This window comes from Myodes glareolus, chromosome 17 (genome assembly GCF_982192425.1).
Source record: "Myodes glareolus chromosome 17, mMyoGla1.1, whole genome shotgun sequence".
NCBI classification, from domain to species: domain Eukaryota; kingdom Metazoa; phylum Chordata; class Mammalia; order Rodentia; family Cricetidae; genus Myodes; species Myodes glareolus.
The window spans coordinates 13,648,922-13,669,586 of NC_142042.1; the positions used below are offsets into that span (position 1 = coordinate 13,648,922).

The following is a 20,665-nucleotide window of genomic DNA, read 5'->3' on the forward strand; positions in this document are numbered from 1 at the left end:
GGAGCATTCTGTGAGGCTGGATCATTTCAGCCAGCAGTCTTGAAGCTGTTCTGGATGTAGAACTCAGAGGAAGCGGCAACAAATGTACTCTGAAACATTGATCATTTGGGTCATCTCTTCCCACTGGAGATTTTTCAGGGCATCTCCCTTGATGAAACCTTATTCTTTTAACCCAGAATGAATCCACGGCCTCTCAATTCCTGTGGAAAGAAAACAAAACATCTTCTCCAAAGTAACATATCATTTGACTTAAATTTTGAAATCAAATCATTTTGATCAAACCTTAATTTTTTTAAATTCAAAATGAATCTGCAGCCTCTTCCTTCCTACGGAAACAAAAGCAAAACTTCTTTTCCAAAGTAACATATCTTTTGAATTAAATTTTGAAGTCAAGGCATTCTCAAAATTATAAATTGGATTAGTCCAGCAACATTTAAAATCAAAAGTCTTTTAGCAGCTGTTGCTCCTTCCTCAGCAGTCAAACAATTCAAAGACAGCATAATAACATACAGTATCCAGAGTCTCTGTGCATTTTCCATCTTTACATGGAAGCTAAACTGGGGTAGATGGGAGCTGGGAGTGTTAGTTTTTCTCCTGAACCCAGGTGTCTAGGTTTGAGTTCCAATTCCTAGAACTGGATTCCAATCCCAGCCCTGGCTTGGGCTGCTGGCTAAAAAGCCTCAGGAAAATGGCTTTTCTGCAAATTTGTGCCCCAAACACTTGGGTGTCAAATGAAGCATGATTCAATGAAAACTTGGTCAGAAATCTGAGATTCTGGGAGAGAGAATTACCATTTCAGACTGAGGTCGAGGTAAGAGTCAGTGGCTGGTTGTTTTGCTTTTTGGATCTTCAGGTTGAACCCTCCCCCCACTCCAAAAAATTGTACATACATTTCTAATCTTGTTTAAGGTATTTTACCTATACAGCTCATTTAAAAATGTAATGCAATTTTTTAGTCCTTAAAAATTATTAACGACTGTTTAGGAAAATAAAGAAATATAGTAGTTATTCACCTAGTCCAATCTAACTTGTAGTCATATTAGTTATGTTCTCAAGGTCAAACAAAGATATAATTTAGATAGATAGGTCATCTTCAAACACTTCAGAGATCTATAGAATATGGCATTTAAGTGTTTTAATAACCTAGGTTCTTCTTTTTTAAGACAAGAGACATGTCTGTTCCTGGCAGCACCAATCTACTTCAGAGAAGATAATGAGCACTGAAGAGACGCTACATGGTTTACTTTCTTTGTGGAAAAAGTAAGTCACTGGGCAAGAAAATGCCCCTGCCTCGACTGCTGACATTATGCTGTCCTAATTAGACAAGCAGGACACAAAATATCCTGCTTCACAGAAAGGTCTGTTGAATATGCTAGTCCTGTAGTCCCAAAGTAGCAGAGGAACTTTGGGTGACTGTCCACACAGTCAACTGTTGTAGCATGAGGTCTGGCTTGTTGGGGTTTCTGTCCCGCCCAGTACCCCACAGCAGGCAAGTCCCAGAGAAAATCACACACAAGACTTCATAAGATTATAAACTGATTGGCCCATTAGGTCAGGCTACTTATTAGTTCTTATAATTTATGTTACCCCATTATCCTTATCTACGTTAGCACATGGCTCCGTACCTTTCTCAGCTGGGCAAGTTACATGCTGCCTCTTCAGTGGTCTGCGCAGGAGTGGCTGAGGAACCTCCCTGCTTCCCAGAATTCTCCTGTTCTCATTGCATCACCTCTACTTCCTGTCTGGTTTTCCCGCCTATACTTCCTGCCTGGCCAATCAGCGTTTTATTAAAATACATGATTGACAGAATACAGATAATTCTCCCGCACCATTTCCCTCTTTTTTTTTAAACAAAGGAAAATACCCATAGTCCATTTGTTGGGAATGTGGGCGTAGTATTTCAGGCTACTTCCTGCTGGTTGGGGGTGCTGATAATCTTATGGGGACCTAAAGAAAATTTAGAGTTATAATCAAGTCCTGACTGAAGTATCCTGTGAGTCTTGATCATCTCAGGCAGCAGTCTTGAACCTGTTCTGGATGAAGAACTCAGACATCTGGGCCATCTGTTCCTACCGGAGATTGCTCAGGTGGTCTCCCTTGGCCAAAGATGATTTTTCTTAACTCTGAATAAATCCAGAGCCTCTCATTTTCTGTGGAAACACAAGCAAAATCTCTTCTCCAAAGTAACAAACCTTTTGACTTCAGTTTTGAAGCCAAGGTATTTTCAAAATACCTATCTCGGGTTAGTTCAGCAGTATTTATAAACAACAGTCCTTTAGCAGCTGTTGCTCCTTCCTCAGCATTCAAACAATTCAAAGAGAGCATAATAGCATACAGTATCAAGATTCTCTGTTTATTTTCCATCTTTATTTTAACCTCTATTTCTTTTATTTTTACTTTTACTTTTTGAGACAGGTTCTCTGTATATCTTTGTCCTGGAATAACACTGTAGACCAGGCTGTCCTTGAACTCACAGAGATTCTTCTGTCTCTGCTTCCCCAGTGCTAGGATTAAAGGTGTGTGCTACCACACCTTGAACTCAGAGATCTGTCTGTCTCTGCCTCCCAGGCATTGGGATTAAAGGTGTGTGCTACCACACCTTGAAGTCACAGAGGTCAATCTACCTCTACCCCTTGAAGACACAGAGGTCAATATGCCTCATATATTTTTAACACACTGTAAACTCTTTAGAGGTTTTCTTCATCTTTGATCCTCTATTTACTGTATCTCTCTCTCTCTTTTGACTACATGAGTCTTTAAGGAGAAGATTAATCCTCTCCTTTAAAGCCGTGACTTTGAAGGCTAGATACAGTCCATTCCTTAGCTTTCCAGCCTCGTGGCTGAGGTACCAGCCAGAGCTGTGTTCACTGGCACAACTCTATGGCGTTTCAAGGTCCTTGCTAGCAAGCAAGCTGCAGCATTCTGCTCACAGACCACACTCAGTCGGACTGCCTGCCTGAAAGAGTCAGAGATTGCCCTGGCAGGACAGCCCAGAAAGCCGACATTTTAAAAACAGCGCAGCTTTTTTCCTGCTACAGCTGAAAACCCGAAAAGCATGCGTTCAGCTTTTCATCAACACCGTTTAAGTGCTTCACGGCAGGACCTCTTAAAAGAGCTGCAAGGTTTTGCAGCTAAAGCTGAGTCAGGAAGCCTCTCTTAGATGAGAGCCTTGCTTGCCTCTAGCAAGCAAAGTAAACCCAAGAAATTGCTGCTACCAACAAAACATGCTTTACTCTATTCTTTCCCAAGCTTTCTCAGGCTTTCTGTGGATTCTGTTATCCACACGTTGGCGCCATATGTAACATGATGGCTAGCTTGTTGGGGTATCTGTTCCTGCCCAGTACCCCACAGCTGGCAAATCCCAGAGAAAATCACACACAAGACTTCATAAGATTATAAACTGATTGGCCCATTAGGTCAGGCTACTTATTAGTTCTTATAATTTATGTTACCCCATTATCCTTATCTACGTTAGCACATGGCTCCGTACCTTTCTCAGCTGGGCAAGTTACATGCTGCCTCTTCAGTGGTCTGCGCAGGAGTGGCTGAGGAACCTCCCTGCTTCCCAGAATTCTCCTGTTCTCATTGCATCACCTCTACTTCCTGTCTGGTTTTCCTGCCTATACTTCCTGCCTGGCCAATCAGCGTTTTATTAAAATACATGATTGACAGAATACAGATAATTCTTCCGCACCAAACTGTTTCTATCATTACTCCCGTTTTTTGCAAGTCACTTGCTTGTACTTCCTGCTTACTCAGATAATATTATTTCCTTCTTAGGTCTCCAAGGGAGTTGAAGATTAGATAGCTATACTTATAGTTTATCAGACACAGAAAGCAAGTTATTATAGAAAGTAAATTAGGTGAAAGACCTTGAACTCACCAAGGTAGGATAGACATAAAACATTTTCTCTGAATTTGTCAAATGTAAATTGACTAGACATTGTTGATATATTTATTGCCTGTATATATTGTATATAGTCATTGTCTTTATTGTATATAGTTCTGTTTTATCAGTTATAGCTTTCTTTTTCATTTTAGACAAAAAGGGAAATGTAGTGGCATTTCTATTGTATTTTAATAAAGACTGCCTGAAGATCTGAGAGTAAAACAGTCCCACTGGTCAACCTTACAGACCAGGTAATGGTGACATACACCTTTAATCCAGTAGCCACACTAGTTGCCATAGAAACCGGGTGGTGCATACCTTTAATCACACTGGTGCACGCCTTTAATCCCAGCCCTAGAGAGGATTATAAAATGAGAGGAAACAGCTCTCAACATCTTTCCAATGTTTTATAGAAAGTGTCCTGTAAACAATATGTGTGTATACATACATATATATGGTATATATACACACACACACACACACACACACACACATATATATATATATATATATATATATATTCAAGGACACAAACAATAAGAGGGGAGTGGTAGGACTCAGCTAATGGGGTATAATTTCCCTTGGTGCTGGCAACATCTAAGGAGGCACAGAGTGTGTTAAGTAGTTACAAGAGGTTTTCATGGGGCAGAAAACCTGGTGAGGATATTACAAATCAAGTTTCTGGGCTTATTAATAATATAACATCCTTATTTTCAATACTTGAATACAGTTGGTCTTAAAGCTTGAAGGGACAAGTGTTTATGTTGCTGTGCACGTGTGTGTCTGTGTGTATCTCTGTGCGTACAAAGCCTCCTTTGTCCCATGCTGCTTCATAACCCAGGAAACCTTTCCATTAAGACTCCATTTTTCTTTAATGAACTCTAAAAAGTCTTCCATACTTAAAACTAATGAACCTAGTTAGTCATGTCTCTACATGTATATATGTATATGATATATATGTATATGTACCAGAAGTGAAGATTCACAAATACAGGAAACCTGTATGAACTTGAGCTACATTGTGATTGTTTCCCTTTATTCTCTCCAGAAAAAGCTTTGACATCCTGCAGAGGCTTTGTTACAGAACACCCAATGTCTCACACCTGGCTGATCGGTTGACACAGATCACTCTGATACTGAAGGGATACCAGTCAATGACCAACAGGGAAAGTGGGAACATATGGCAAACACAAGGAAAGTAGCCCCAGGAGAATGTCTGCCACTGACCGGTGCAGACAGGTTCTAGGAGCCAGTACTAAATCTCTGGCAGGTGCATTGAGGAAAGTAAATTGGCTAGAAAAATTATAAAGGGAGTGAAAATGCCTGTCTTTGCATATGTGACAAATTATCCTTAAGAAAAATACTTTTTCTCTTTAAAAATTCCTGTAACAGGCATAGTGGTGCATTCCTTTAATTCCAGCACTATGGAGATAAAAGTAGAAGGATCTCTATGAGTTCAAGGCCAGCCTAATCTGTGTAGTGAGTTCCAGGAATTCACAGGGTGACTCTGTCTCAATAAAAATCAATCAATCAATAAATAAATAATCACTAATTTATTTTTTAATTCCTCTAAAAGAAATTTCTAAACCTTGTCATATTTTGTCCCAGTTGCTTGGGATGATCTTGTATCTCTTGAAATGCCTCCTGTCACTTGACATCAATGCTAAACTTTCCATCTTCAGGAGAAATGAAGAGTGACTATTCCTGGTACACGAATTGTCACCTTCTCAAACTTCAGTTTGAACACAAATCACTTGGGGAGCTATTTAAAAACACAGATCTGGTTCAGTAAATTCAAACGCCCAGGATTCTTTGTTTTGAGCGAGACTCGAGTGATGCTGAGGGCCTCCCCTTGAAAAGGAAGGATTGATCCCACCCACCATAGCTTTCATTCCCTGGCTTCTCCTTCGAGGTTGATTCACCGGGGTGGACCTGAGTCAGGCGGATGGGCATCTTCTCCTGCTGGCAGGTGAATGTTCAGGGTGGGTGACTCAGGGAAGGCTGAACACTTCTCTTCTGGACACAGGTGATTCATTCATTGAGGATGAGTGAGTCAGAAGCCAGGCACCTCTCTTCTTTGTGAGGTAAGCACAAGGAATAAGACCCGTGTGTCTCTGGCAGCAAAGCTGTGTGTTATGAGGTTCTGACCTGGTCTCTGGGAACTTGTTCTGATGAAAGAAGAGACAAAGAAGGCAGGAAATGATCAGAAACTTGACGCTATCCTTATTCCTCGTTTCCATAGTTACTCCCAACCTGACACTTACTTTTGCTGTGGCATATAATATGTTTCTAATTGCCTTTCTGTGTAAAAATTCACTTGATATTCTGTTCCATGCAACCAAGAATGCCATCTACATATTACTCAGAAAATATAATAAATAATTCAGAAAGCAGTTCATCTTCCGTCTTTAAAAGCTAAATAAATCGAATTTTAAACAGAGAGCCTGCTTTCTAAATTTTGGTCTGTGTCTTAATCACGTAACTGACCAAAATATCTGAGAGGACAACTGAAGAGAGGAGTGGTTTGTCTGGGTTCATGGCTTCAGGGTGTTCGGTTACTTGGTTTTTGGTCCCATGCATTTGGGGCATCATGGCAGTGGGAGCATCTGGAAAAAGAGAGTCTTCTCCTTGTGGTGGGCCGGAAACAGAAACAGAAAGGAAGTAAGGAACAGGAATAATCTTCAAAGTGCATGTCCAGTGACCTAGCTCCTCCAACCCGTTCAACCAGTCCCCACCTCTTAAAGACTCCAGAACCTCCTAAAGCAGTGTGACCTTACAGGCATGAGCCTGTAAGGGTCATTTCATAGATACACTGTAACAGTTTGGGCACTGCATGGTCTAACATCTGGGCTATAATAACTGCTCATGAGTGAGTTTGTGCTAAAGGCTCCTTCTATAAGATACTTGCCTACAAACGGCTTATAGTTTAGTAGGAAAAGCCAACAAAAGGGCAATATCAATTAACATGGTGTGATAAATTACAGGGAAGCAAAAGAGAAAACAATTTCGACGAGACAGCACCTCATCAAACTCTCAGAGAAATGGGGAAGGAGATTCTGGACAAACAGGAAAAGGAAATAAGCAAAAATAAGGCCCCGTTTAGTAAAGTCAGAACGATTCACCCCAAAAGCATGAGGACAGACAAGCCAGAGGTGAAAAGGCCAGAGCAGCAGCTAAGCCATGAATCTGGAAAGTCCCTTGTAAGCCGCACATCTTGGACTTTAAACTTGGGCGATGCTCACAGATGGCAAACGGTACTAACAAGACAGGGCCATCTTTGCATGAGAACAAGGGTGCTGCCCAATATAGTGGGAGGGATCAAGAGATTCGGTCTGTCGGGAGAGACTGTGAGCTCTCTGAGCTGGAGAGCCACTGAGCAAAGATATAATAGGGGGAATGAGAATTTTATGGACAACTAATTTTGCCATTCTCATTTCCAACTGTAAACATAATATCTTTCTTACAATTTGTTTGATATTTGATTTTATTCTTTGGGTTTTTTTCCAACTTCCAGACATTTTTTGTATTTATTATTCACTTAATAGTGATCCAGTTCTAAGGGGTATCGTTCCTTTCATCTGCTCACTTCCAACAGAAATGCATGATCAGTCTCATCTATCTCTAAACTGCAAGCTACCCATCCACAGAGTGCTGTCTCAGATTTTGTTCTTAGGCATTGCATGCTCAGACAAGAAATTTTACTTAATTACTCACTAACATTTATTTACTTCCTATATCTTGTTGATTCTAGAATTTCTCGATAGATAGTTTTCTCAATGAGGACATTAAGTGTGCTTTAGGTGGCCTGAGGCCTAGTGATTCTGACATTATTTATACTTCATGCCAGTATTTAAATGATAGAGACACATTTAAAACATAAACTCCCCAGCTTCTTGAGTCTAGGGCTGTTGTTGAGAAACCTAGAATGGAGGTGTATCACCATTAACACAGAGAAGATGCTGGAAACCATGTGTAGAAGTGAGATTACTCTCTATACAGAGACAGAGAGCCAAGCATGAACATTTGAAAAGAGTTAGCATTTTTAAAGGGGACAGGAAGAAAAGAGCGCTGTGAACTCAACTGAAAAGGAGTAGCCAGGGCATTGTAAATGCAATTAGAGCATGTTATGAAAACAACCAAGGGTTGCTTCCCCAAAGAGGAAATGGCCAACAACATCAAGTACCAAGAAGAGGTCAAGTAAGGCAAGCACACCAAATTGTTCATGGCATGAAGCAGCAAATCCAGGTTCTGGGTTTTCCTTTTAGGAGAAGGGTTCTTCTAATATGAAAAGTGTGTGTACTGTTTCCAGATGCAAAGCACCATTAATAAAAACTCAGAGACGGATATTGGAGTTCAACCTGAAGACCAGAAAAGTGAAACAGCCAGTCACTGACTCTTACCTCAGCCTCAGTCTGAAAATGATGACTCTGCCTCCAGGAATCTCACAATGAGACTGAAATTGAGAGCTGTCTCCTCCCGTTTTATAATCCTCTCTAGTTCTGAGATTAAGGGCGTGCACCACTACTGCCTGGCTTCTATGAAAAGCTAGTGTGGCTACTGGAATTAAAAGTGTGTATCATTGCTGCCTGCTCTGCAAGGCTGGCCAATGTGGCTGTTTTACTTTTCTGATCCTCAGGCAAGCTTCATTTATTAAAATACAAATAAAATGTCACTACACAGATGCTGGTGAAGGAGTAGAGAAAGGGATAGAAACACGTGTTTATCATGGTTTCAGCCCATGATCCATGATCACCATAGTTCTTGAGCCTCTGTAGTAAGCAAGGCCCATTGTGGTAGCCAAGATGAAAAGACAGAAAAGAAAATATCATGGTGCCAATATCCTCTTTTGAGAGTATGACCCCGTAAGCTAACTTCCTCTCACTAGGTCCCACCTCCAAAAGTTTCTACCAGCTCTCAGCAGACCCATAGGCTGATGATGGTCAAACCTGTAATATTTGGACTCTTGGGGAGTCAGATACTTTAATATATAAAGTACAATGTGTTATATGCTTGTGTTTTATGTTGCATGGTATCATATTGCAATCATCTATCTCAGTGTCTGTTTTGCATATTAACTGATGACCTCAATAACTCAAGACTGTTTTTATTTTTATCTGACTTTGTTGAGTTTGTGGCCAGCTCTAATCTATGACCTCATTAAAGACTGTACATCTATGACATTGCTGCACTGGTAGTCAACAGGGGCTCAGGAAATATATGCTGAACTATTGGCAACTTCATTTTCTGGGAGTTCCGTGCCTAGTAACCAACCTAACAACAGCAAGCTCCCAAAGAAAGGAAAGCTCACTACAAAGAAAGGGCTGACCGACTCAACACGAACATGTAGTATAACAGATAAATAGTAACCACTCATTCTCTCAAATTCCTGGGTGTTTTCAGTCTGGTAAAATACACAGACTGCCAAGGTTTCCTGCTAACCCTCCTTCCGTCAGTAGCCACAGCACTGAGCACATTCACGCTGTCACGCAGCCCTCAGTCCTCTTCACCATCTGCTCCAGCGGAAGCGCCATCTCTGTTAAACAGTAACTCCCTCTTGCTCATCTCAGCCCCCACAACCACCGATTTCCTTTCTGCCTCTACGTCTGACTCCTCTGAGTGCTCTATGTAAGTGGATGAGAACACTTGCCCTTGTATGACCACATCATTTTGCCTGCATGCCATCTGCAAAGCTACCTACAGGGTAGCGTGTGTGAAGATTTTCTTTCTTTTGAAGGCTGGAAAATATTCTGCCATGGACATCCTCTTCCGTTTAGCCATAAATGGTTACTCGAGATGCTGTTATGAATCATAAAGCTATGACCATGCGTGCAAATATCAGTTCCTCCTCCTGATTTCATTTGCCGTGGTGTTTACCCAAACGTGATTCTTTTGGCGTTCATTGTGACGACTGGCCGCACGTTTTCTAGGATGGCTGCAATACTTCTACCAGAAATGCACAGCGCTTCTATTTTATGTATATCCTTACTTATTTTCTGGTTTTATCTACCCGTCATCTATTGATTGTGTATATATATATGTGTGTGTGTGTGTGTGTGTGTGTGTACACACATATAGACAAATGTGTATATAGATATTGGTTGTGTATATAAGTATGTGTGTTCACATGTGCAGGTACATGTATGTTCATATACATGTGGAGGCCTGAGACAAAGTCAGATTTTGTTTATGGCCTTTGTTTTATGTTTTGATTTGTTTGAGACAGTGGTTACCACTCTTTATCCTGGAACTAGCCAAGAAGACTGGGCTGCCCAGCCAGTGAGTCCAAAAGATCTGTCTGTCTCATCCTCATTCCTAGTACCAAGATTACGAGTGCATATCACTGCAGATAGAACGTTTGTTTATTTATTGGATTGTCCCGGGATCACTAAACTTTGATCCCCATGCTCCCAAGGAAAGCATTTCAGCAACTGGTCTATGGCTACAGCCCTTTGTTTGTTTCCGACACGTACTTAGTCTACTGCTCTAACAGGTGTGAAGAAGTACCTCAGTGTGAAGCTCTTGATTTTAGCTCTCAGAAACTCTGAATTCGTTCCCAACTTCATATTTGTTATGAAAGATGATAAAGTGGCAGTCGGCCCAGAAAGGAAGTTGGCACAATTCACTTCAATGAGGTTTTACTATCATGAAAGAGCCTCAAGGACATGAGGGGCCTTGGGTAGAAGAGAGAGCACAGCCAGAAACAAGACAATTTATGGAGCTATCCACATGATGGAGCTTCAGAGGGAATGAAAGGCTTCCCTTTCAAACCTGAGGATGAACTCCATTAAGAGTGATAATGAGAGAGAGACAGAGACAGAGAGAAAGACTGAGAGAGAGAGAGAGAGAGAGAGAGAGAGAGAGAGAGAGAGAGAGAGAGCCATGAGCGGGATTGCAGGTAGAGGCCAGAAAACCTCTTCAGTGAGCTGCCAAGCCTTCTTCACCAGTCCAACAAAGTGCTCTCCCTAGGGAGCTCCAGACAATCTCCAGAGCAAAGGGCATGCCTGACTGTTTGTAGTCTTTTAGGAATAGTGGGACGATTCTCATCCCACTAAGTGCTGACTTAGTTCAGCACGCATATGTGACGAGGAGCATGGAGGCGCCAGCTACCTAAAATTGAGAGTTGTTAGGCTGCAGCAGAGTGCTTCATAACTCGGACAGAGAACTGCAGGGCGCCATGCCCTGCTCAGGCTACAGGTTCAGGCTTGTTGGTGCAGGCCAGTGTTGTAACAATGATCTGTTTTTGAATCCTATACTGGGATTTCCTTTAAGTTTCCTGAATGAAGAACCCTTTGCACAGAACGACCTACCCATGCGCTGTTGTGGAGCTGCTAAAATACTTGTCACGTCTTGTTCCACAAACAAAACCACTCTTCTCTCCTGTTAACCTCACTAAAGTAGCCTTTGTCTTCTCTTTAACTGCTGACCTTAGATTCGTTTAAGCATTATTGTCTATAAATAAGCTCAATGATGACTTTTATTGTGCTGCTTTGAAACACATGGAAAAAATGGGCGGGGGTGACTAAAAGTGCTTAGAAACAAGCAATCCAACCAATCATTAGTAAATACTTGGGCTACTATTTCATGGAAACAGGAGCAACGCATAACATTTCTTCACAGGTAGCAAGGATCGACAGGAGAATGGAGATAGGTGGGCATACCAAAACACAAATACACAAGCTGGCTGTACCAACAGCAAAGCTCATGACTACTAAAAAACCTAAAGATGTGAACCTTGCCAAGAAAACAGGCCAAGCATGAAGGATTATTTGGGTGTCAAGCCTGCTATGCAGAGCCTGTTTCTCCTCCCGAGAGCTGTCACTGGAAAGCAGGAACGTGCGTGCAAGGCAACCTAACAGAGCCAACGGATGACAATTCTGCCAATATGGTGAGCACCGGCAGCTCTCCAAAGTCAATGCGATTAATGGAATCTTGTTACAATGCGGTTTCTTCCTGGAACCTTATTGAAATGAAAGCTGTGATCCATCAGATCTGGGTTAATGCCTGCGAGTCTGCATTTCTAACAAGCTCTCAGGTGATCAGTCATCGCAGCTGATACACAAATGACTCCTCCTGACCAGCATAACAGCCACGATATGAAGGTCTATCATATTTGCTGATGTGTGAAATCTCTTGAGGATTTTGGTAAAACTTCTACTAAAAGAGCTAATACTGTTGGGGCCACCACCTCCCTCTAATTAAGAGTATAGGTATGAGGGCCCAGGCACAGCAACCGTATTATCATTGCTAGTAAAAAACCACCAATCTAAAAAATATAGAAAGAACCTGCCATGTGAAAAACCATATCGAAACCTACTACTATAGAATTTTCTAAAATATACATGTATGAATGGAACCTAAGTAAAGTCACAAAATAATAAGGGAGACAATGCTGCAACTATATCTTAAGCCACCAAGTAAGACCTCCAATGTCTCAATATCACGTTATGTTCTTGACCAAAGGAGCCCCAATGAAGCTCTGAAACATCACAGGCTGTTGTCAAGACTATTGGTTGCTCACTGCAACTTGATGGTAAGGCCTTCCTGTTGAAGACAACACTTATTTAGGTCATCAAACACAGAGAAGTCAAGCTGGTACCTAACAAGAAGCTTCACCCTTAATGACCAATGGTCATGGTACTAGAAGGTACTCTGCAAGCTACCAGAAAGGAAAGATAATCATGAATATTGCCCACATTAACAGACCCTGTGACCTTCAACAGTGGCCTGCCTGCAATAGTGGTGCAAATGTTATGGGAGCGACCAATCAATTTTTGTTTGCATTTAAAGCCAACTTCATGAAATAGAACCTATACCGAACACTGCTAGAGTGGCCAAGAAACTGTGACTAGATAAGTTGTGAGTCTAGGGGGAAACCTACTACTATCACTCTGCTTTTTTTAAAAAAAAAAAAAGAGAGAAAATACCAATAAAATGGCTCCTAATGGCATAGCTCAATATCCACAGACTAGTTCCTCACTCAGCTCTCATCAGAGAAACTTCTTCTTCCAGTACATGGCATTTTAACACAGTATCCCACAACTAGACGACATGCAGTGAATTGAACACTCAGTTCTAAACAGGATGTGTTCGTCAAATCCCTCCTCTCCAAGCTCAAGGATCTGTGCAGAAAAGGGGATGGAAAGATTGAAGACGATGGATGATGCCAAGAAAACAGTATTTTCAAGAATTTATAGGATAGATGCACACATGAACTCACAGAGACTATGGCAGTGCACACAAAATCTGCACAGGTTCAAACTGAGAGGGGGAAGTGGCCATGGGGTCTGACCCCCAATCTAGAAGCTATTTGCAACTGATACAAGCTGACACAGAGGGGATTCGTTTTCTCCAGTGGAGTCTCACTGAGTATATTAGCCTGTTTTTAACCAAGGTTATTAGTCTTGCAGAGAACAGAATAAACAGGAGCCAGGGTTGGGGGAAGAACCAGAGGTGATGGGTGGCCCCAAGGACATCTCTTTTCAGAAAACCTTCTTCTAGACCCAGCAAAACTGATGTGCATATAAACTCACAGAGAGTGAAAGCTTCTACAAGTCCTGACCAAGTTCACACCAGAAAAAAGTCCAAGCAGAAGGAGGGGGATGTAAACACAAAGTCCCAAGAAGCAAGCACAGGTTCAAGCCAGATAGAGTTCCAGCACTAAGACTGGGACGTGGGCATGGGTCCTACCAGTACCCAAGGAGCTCTCTGAAACTGATACCAGCTGTCAAAGGGAAACCATGTTTCTCCAGTGAAGTGTCTGAGTGTATCAATCACACCTCAGGGCAGGCCTCATGCCCACGAGCAGTTGACCAACACAATGGTATTTTTGTGGGCATTTTCATTAATTTTGTTTTGTCTGGCATTTTTGTCTTACTGGTCTTCATTTGTTTTGATTTTTATTTTTGTGTTTTTGTGGGGGTTTCTTGTGCTTTTGTCTTTGTTTATTTTGAAAGAGAGAGAGAAAAAACATAAGGTTAAGAGGTGGGGAGGGGAAGCATGATCTGAATATATATGAAAATTTTTTCAATAAAGATAAATAATAAACTCTGGTCTGATAAGGAGGCTGTGCTCTGTTTTTCCTGGTTCTTGGCTTCCCCATCTCTTCACACTGTTCCTTGACTTTCAGTAATGCTTTGTGTTTTATTTTCAAGCCTATCCGTGATGAACTGGGTGAAAGGATCTGAAATAGATTTAGATGCAGTGACAAAGTGTGTCCACAGGAAGAAGGCTTGCTTTGATCCTGTGAAGTCAGTTTCTTTTAGTGAGCCAATGCCTCTGGCCTGTGGGTGCCTCAAATGACCTCAGAATCATTCTCCCTCCTTCAGAGGATGGGGCAGCTGAGTGAACTCACTTGAGTAATTTCTTCTCCACGTGGGAGCCTAGATCTGACAGAGCTGGACTCTTCTCCCATGCCATATGGGCCCTGAGAAACTCGCAGCTGGTTACGCTTGGCTTACTGGCTTCTCCTGGGGGCAGATTTTATAAGGACAACTATATCAGAAACTTCTGTTTCTCTTCCCCCTGTGAAGAAGGAGGTGCTTGTCATCAGCATTTTCCGTGAGAACTTGGTTAGACTCCCCAAATAAAACTCACAGAAAGTGGGTTCCCCCTCCCATGGCTGGATCACCTGAGTCAATACTGAGCCTCCAAGACCTCACCAGTACAGTCAGGTCTTCCTGACTTGGTACTGCCCTATTCCCAACGGCAGAAGGCAAACCAGTGCTCAACGCTGTGCCAGCATGTCTTTAGAGTCCTGTCTTTAATTCTCTTTTGCTTTGCAACATTCTGAGAGAAATTTTATTATCCCTACCCTGGATATGGAAGTAGGGAGAGGGTAATACAGCAGCCATGCTATAAAGATGGGGGTTAACCTCAGACAGCCCAGTCTGTACCCTCAACCCAGTGCGAAACCATGCTTCCTTAGGGAGTGTTGCCGTCGACACCTGCCAAAACCTCTCCCACCCCAGAACAAACGTACTTTTTAAAAGTCACTTTTGCTAAGTGAGTCAGTGTAAAAAGTGTGTGCAGGGACGACACCTGTCCTATCCCCAGTGACGAGTGGACAACAGAATTAAAAAGCGGACCCAAGAGTCACAATCACAATCACTACCTCAAAGGAGGTACCCATGCCAGATTCCTGTGTAAGGCAAGCAAAGTTCTTGCTACTTCATTACACAGAAAGTTGAATTCACATATATACCAGAGGGAAAAAAACATGACGCCGTTGGAACTAGGAAACAATACTAGTTTCCTATCATCTTCATAACTTACGCGTCCATTTGACGGGAGGAAGAAACACATCCTAATGATGAAATAATTCTGCACTATTTTAAAGAACACAGAAACTCCCCTCACTCCAGTTCCCAGTCAGAGGGAAGCTGTGTTGCTCCACCCACCAGAGTGAGTGCTTGGGGATGGAGACCTTTGTTAGAAATGTACCTAGAAGAAGGGATGTCCGCTCTGTCTTCATCTGGGACAGTCTGGCTTCTCTTTCAAGCACAACTCTGGTATCTTCCAGAATAAAACAGAACGGAACAGGGTAAGAGAACCATCTAACTCCTCCCCTGTCCTTACGGCCCATCCTAGATGTCATCACTGCCCAGGTCTGTCAGCAGCCCTGACTCACCCAGGAAATACACGGGTGTGTTTCTTAGCTTCATCCTTACTATCATTCACTTTTATTAAGCTACTCATCTGCCTCCATGACAGAGCTTCATCAGTCAGTCTTCCTCACTGATTCACACGTCCCCTGTGGAAAAGGACATCCTGTCACCTGAGTTTATCACAGAGCGTATGCTCCATAAATAATTAAGGGATCACTGTGAGGACGACGTGACTGAGCCTGCTAGGATTCCTCAGACAGGAATTCTGCTTTCCCACCAACTTCACACATCTTGAAGAAAATATCAGTATAAAACACGCAATACTTTTGTTTGGGCTGGGATTTTTAGTGTTGGCTTTTAATAGCCTTCTTCAGATAGGGTTTGACCGGCTGTGAACTGGATTTCTGAGAGAGCAAATGATGAACTCTCCAGGAATGCGGCGTAAAGGTTACAAAGTGGCTTAGAGTCAGATCAGGGTGTCCACTTAGTTCTCAGTCCTGTTGGGTGTGTGACTGAACAGGAAAGGAAGGCTCAGCTCTCTCATTTGTAAAATCAGATGTGTTATCTACGGGTGGTGCTGTTCTGAGGACTAAGTTATCCCGTGAAGCACGTCACACACATAAGGGCTTAATAAATATCATTTGATAGTTAAAGTTTGAAATTCTATCTTATTCTGGACTTCCTATGAGCAATTTGAGACAAAGCCATTTACTGAGGATTTTATCAGAGGGGAAAAAGTGGGTAGAAGAAACTCAACAGTCAGAGAGAAGTAGCAATCAGGAATGTGGTGGCAGGCGGAGTCCCACACAGGGCACATAAGATTGACCCACAGGGATCTCTGCTGTTGTTTTAGACAGAGACAAGGGTGCTCATATTTCCCGACCCCAGCACTGTGGAAGACCAGCTCTCCAGACGGGAGCTATGTAAAGCAGTTTCCTTAGCACAAAGTCCATTCTCCATGGAAGAATGCAAGGCCGATTCCCTAAAGAGATGTAGGTGTGGGCAGGGGGAGGAAGCTGCACACTGGAACATAAAAGACATTTGGAGGAATTTTGGGTGGAAGACCACGTCTCAAGATATAACCAACAGGGCATAATACCCAAGCATACCCAGTGTAGAAACAGGCAAACATGCGTACAAATCTCACTTCCTGGCTAACCAAATGTGGACATGGTTTATCAGCTCTGAGCCTATTTCACTGTTTGAGAAAGTAAATGGTGATACGTACTTCAAAGAGTACCTGAAAAGTTAGTGAGTTCATGTAAACTAAGGCTCACTGAACAGTTAGACTCAGATAAACCCAGCAAATATTTGCTCTCTCTAATTCTTGCAAGATTGCAAGATCCACAAAGAATGAATTGTGCAGACCGGGCTGAACAATGAAACTCTCAGACAAAACCAATTTCAGGCAATTTCTTCTAGGATAAGTCTTAAGAGTCTTTTTATTCCTCCAATTATATGAAAAGATTGTAAGAGTCGGGTTACCATATTTCTGTAGCAGCCACTGAGTTTATAGAATCTAAGAAGAAATGGATGCCCTGTGCTCAGGGAAAAGCTGTGGAGCAGCCAGAGAGAATGGGGAGAAGTGAGGCTTGGTCAACAAAAAAACTTGAAGTGGGTCACCCTGGGGTACAAGGCAGGCTCTCCTGTCTGTCTTGTCATTAAGTCAGCTGTCATTCTCGGACCTTGATGGTCTCAGCTACAAACAGCTGCAGCTGTGCTAGCTGATCTCGGGACTGCTTCCTGGCACTGTCTTTACTGTATGGGTCTCCAGAGTCTCATCTAAATCCTGAGGTGGGGACTCCCTTTGTCATCCAGAAGGTAGAGGACTACAAAGAAGGGCAATGACAGGCTGAATCCGGAAGGCTTCACAAAAAAAGCAGACTCTTCATCGGAAGTGAATGAGAAAGCTGGTGAGAAAGATAAACGTGCACAGGGCCGGAGAGTTGGCTCAGCTGTTAAGCATATTGCTACTCTTGTGGAAGACCTGGGTTCAATGCCCAGGACTCACATTGCAATTTCAGTTCCAGGAGGATCCAACACCCTCTTCTGACCTCTGCAGGAACCAGGCCCACACATACATTCAGGCCCAACATTCCTGCACATTCAATGAAAATAGGTAAATCTTTTAAAAAGTGTATTTGTTCATTTAAATGAATAATAATGACAAAAATAATTTTTCATAGACTGTGAATACACTATGGGAGGAGAAATTCCTTATCGGTAATATTTGGGACTAAGACTAGAAACTGTGAGTTAAAACCAACTTGCAAAGAGTTCCGAATAGAAAGTACAGCATATGCCAAGACAAAGCACAGATAAGGTCTTGAAGAAATTGAGAAAGGAAAAGTGATACTGTAAGGTGATTTCGTGAGGTGTGAGACAAACAGGCTAGAAGATGCCACCCTGTCCAATTATATCCATAAAAAAGACCTTGCCGAGTGGGGGTTTTGAGCCACTTGGCTAATACTGTAGGAAACATTGATCAGAGCACAGAGCTCCAACAGGGAGAGGAAATGGAATCCCCAGGGGCATTCCATCAACACTGAGACTGGTAGGAAAAGTCTCCCTGTGCTTGTATCAGACTCCAGAGCTCTGGAAACACATATTCCCCTCATGCTGACGGGGATGAGTTCATGGGTGTGAGTGGAGGGTAAAGAAAGAACTTCTGTACTGGCTCATAGCACAGAAAATAAAGGAATTTAAAAACCCAACAAAGAGGGAACAGAAGAGAACAAAGGGCAGAGAGCAGAGAAATCAGGACGTTAAATCAAAAGAGGGGGCAACATTTTCATGTTAGCTTCCTTAGTGAGGAAATTAAGCGTCAAACAATAAAGCCCAACCTACTTAGGGCCCAAATTCCACGTTAATGGTGACTAAGTTTGATGACTAAAACCCAGCACCCTTCAGATAAAAAGCTCTTCCAGGAAATAGAAATGAAATTGTAGCGACTTCAACAATAATTCAAAATTTTCTTATTCCAAAGAGAGAAATTGCTGTTACCCTCTTAGCATGTAAGTAACCTTTATCTTTAAAAGTCAAGGTGGGAGATCCCCGACATAAACATGGTCATCAACATAACTCTCCCTGAAGAATTACAAATTAAGAAAACATACCAAAATGATACAAAAACAACAAAACACATTAGATCTGTTTTGGGTGTTGACGACTTTGTTTTTGATTTTCATTTTTGCTTGGAGAGAGAGAGAGAGGGAGAAAGAAAGAGAGAGAGAGAGAGAGAGAGAGAGAGAGAGAGAGAATAAAGTTATAAAGTTGGGTGGGGGAGGAGATAGGGAGAATCTGGGAGGATTTGGGGAGGAGAAGAATATGATCAAATTATGTTGTATGAAAAAAATTAAAGAAAAAAGAACTTGATGTTGTTCACTTGAAATACCAATGAAGAACCTAGACTAAAATGTTTCTAAAAAAAAAATTGAAAAACTAATACACCACTGTGTTGTTAAACCTGAAAACTACAAGACAGACAAACCCACGATTGCTCGATTACAGCAAGCTTCATTTAATGCTGGCCAGGAAGACGAGCACTGGCCAGGTCCATTCCCAGAATTCCCAGAGAATGGCATTGAATTATGTTAGTCAGGTTCTCATAAAGGCAGAACCCACAAGGCTTCCCACTGTCGTCCAATCGTGGGCAAGCATACATCCTGACATGATCCATACCTCTGTGCCTCCCACCTACATGTGTAAGGCACATCCGATGCAGTTGAGACAACCAACCTTGTTTACATGTGAAAACACATGACTTGTGATCTCATATGAACAACAGCCCCTGCACTCCAGGACGTTTTCTGTCCTTGGGGAGGCGTGGATTACAGGCCAACTTTGAGCCTCTTCAGTGTGTTCCTGGTGTGTGTTTTTCTATAAGGAAGATATAAGAAATTTTTCATGATAAATTAGACATGGGAAAGGAAAAATCCATTTCTTTTCTGGTTCTTCAAAGAAAATTAGTATTTATCCAATGAAATATCTGAGAGACAAAGTGAGCAGAAAAGAGAATTGTTAACAAAGATAAGTTGTTTAGCTTAACTGACAAGACATCACGCGATCTTTTAAATACTTATACATAACCCAAAACAAATGCTTCTCCAAACCTTATTCTTCGAAGACCCCCTTTGCAGTGAATGGAGAGAATGCAGAGACTCTTGGCTACTTAAGATGCTGAGAATACATGATGGTTGATGGTTCAGACCTAAAATATATATTTATACCACCCCCTCAGTGAGTCAGGGAACATCACAAGAAAAAACAGAAGGAGTGAACTCGCTGGCAGAGAGAGAAAATGATTAAACAATAGCTCCAGAGAATGACACAGCCATTGCAATTGTGATCTAACAGCAGCTGTGGCTACCTTCATGAGGCCACACAAAACTAAGCCTGTCAACAGTCAATCAGGGATCGGGGAGGAGTTCAAGGGACCCTACACTTCCTATTCTAACTGATGGCTATTGATGAATTCTCAGGGAGGGGCAGTCATCGCCTTCAGTTGTGTGCCACTGATGTGCCCAGCAGCCTCCAACAAACAATTCCAATGCCATGGTCACATAGATAGCCCTGGTTAAAGTGAGTGGGTCACAAAACAACAAAGAGACATGCGTGTGGCAAAGGGACTTTTAGGGAGTCATGGGGTGGAGGTGGCAGGGTGGAGGTAGAAGAAGATGCGGCAAGAATAAAGAGAACATATTAAGTACATGCATGAAACTTTTAAAGAACAAAATTAACTAATTAAAATCTTCAATTATTTACTCTCCCTTAACAATGACTAGCAAATTATGATACAAAAAACAAATTCTATTTCTTTATTACTAGAAATGCTATTTGTTTATTCTAATAACTTGAAGTTATCAAATTTCCTAAATTTAATCAAACTCTTTACAGTCTCTGAGCATCAAGTTCATCTTCCCTAACTTTTCATCTATACCATTATTGCTTAGATAACAGTCTAGATAATAATTAAATTACCCTTTAAAATAGAGAGATTTAGCACCGCTCTTCATTATGATGGTTTTCCTTTCAGAGCCCATTCTATAGAAAGCACAAATTCTATATGTATGCTTGGGAAATTAACTAAATTTAGGAAGCAATATTTTTTGTCCCGAGAAGAAAGTGTGCCTTGTGTTTTATAATGCTTCTGAACTCTTTAACCATTGCCAAA

At 41.8% G+C, this 20,665-nt stretch overlaps 1 long non-coding RNA gene across 1 annotated transcript; it reads right to left on the reverse strand.

Annotated features, from left to right (window-relative positions):
* Positions 1 to 5,682: 5,682 nt before the first annotated feature.
* On the reverse strand, positions 5,683 to 19,730 carry LOC146891166 (uncharacterized). Its single transcript, XR_015735241.1, has 2 exons — positions 19,605 to 19,730; positions 5,683 to 6,057 (listed from the first exon to the last, which is right to left on the reverse strand). It is a non-coding gene; the product is annotated as an uncharacterized LOC146891166 (long non-coding RNA).
* Between the last annotated feature and the right edge of the window lie 935 nt (positions 19,731 to 20,665).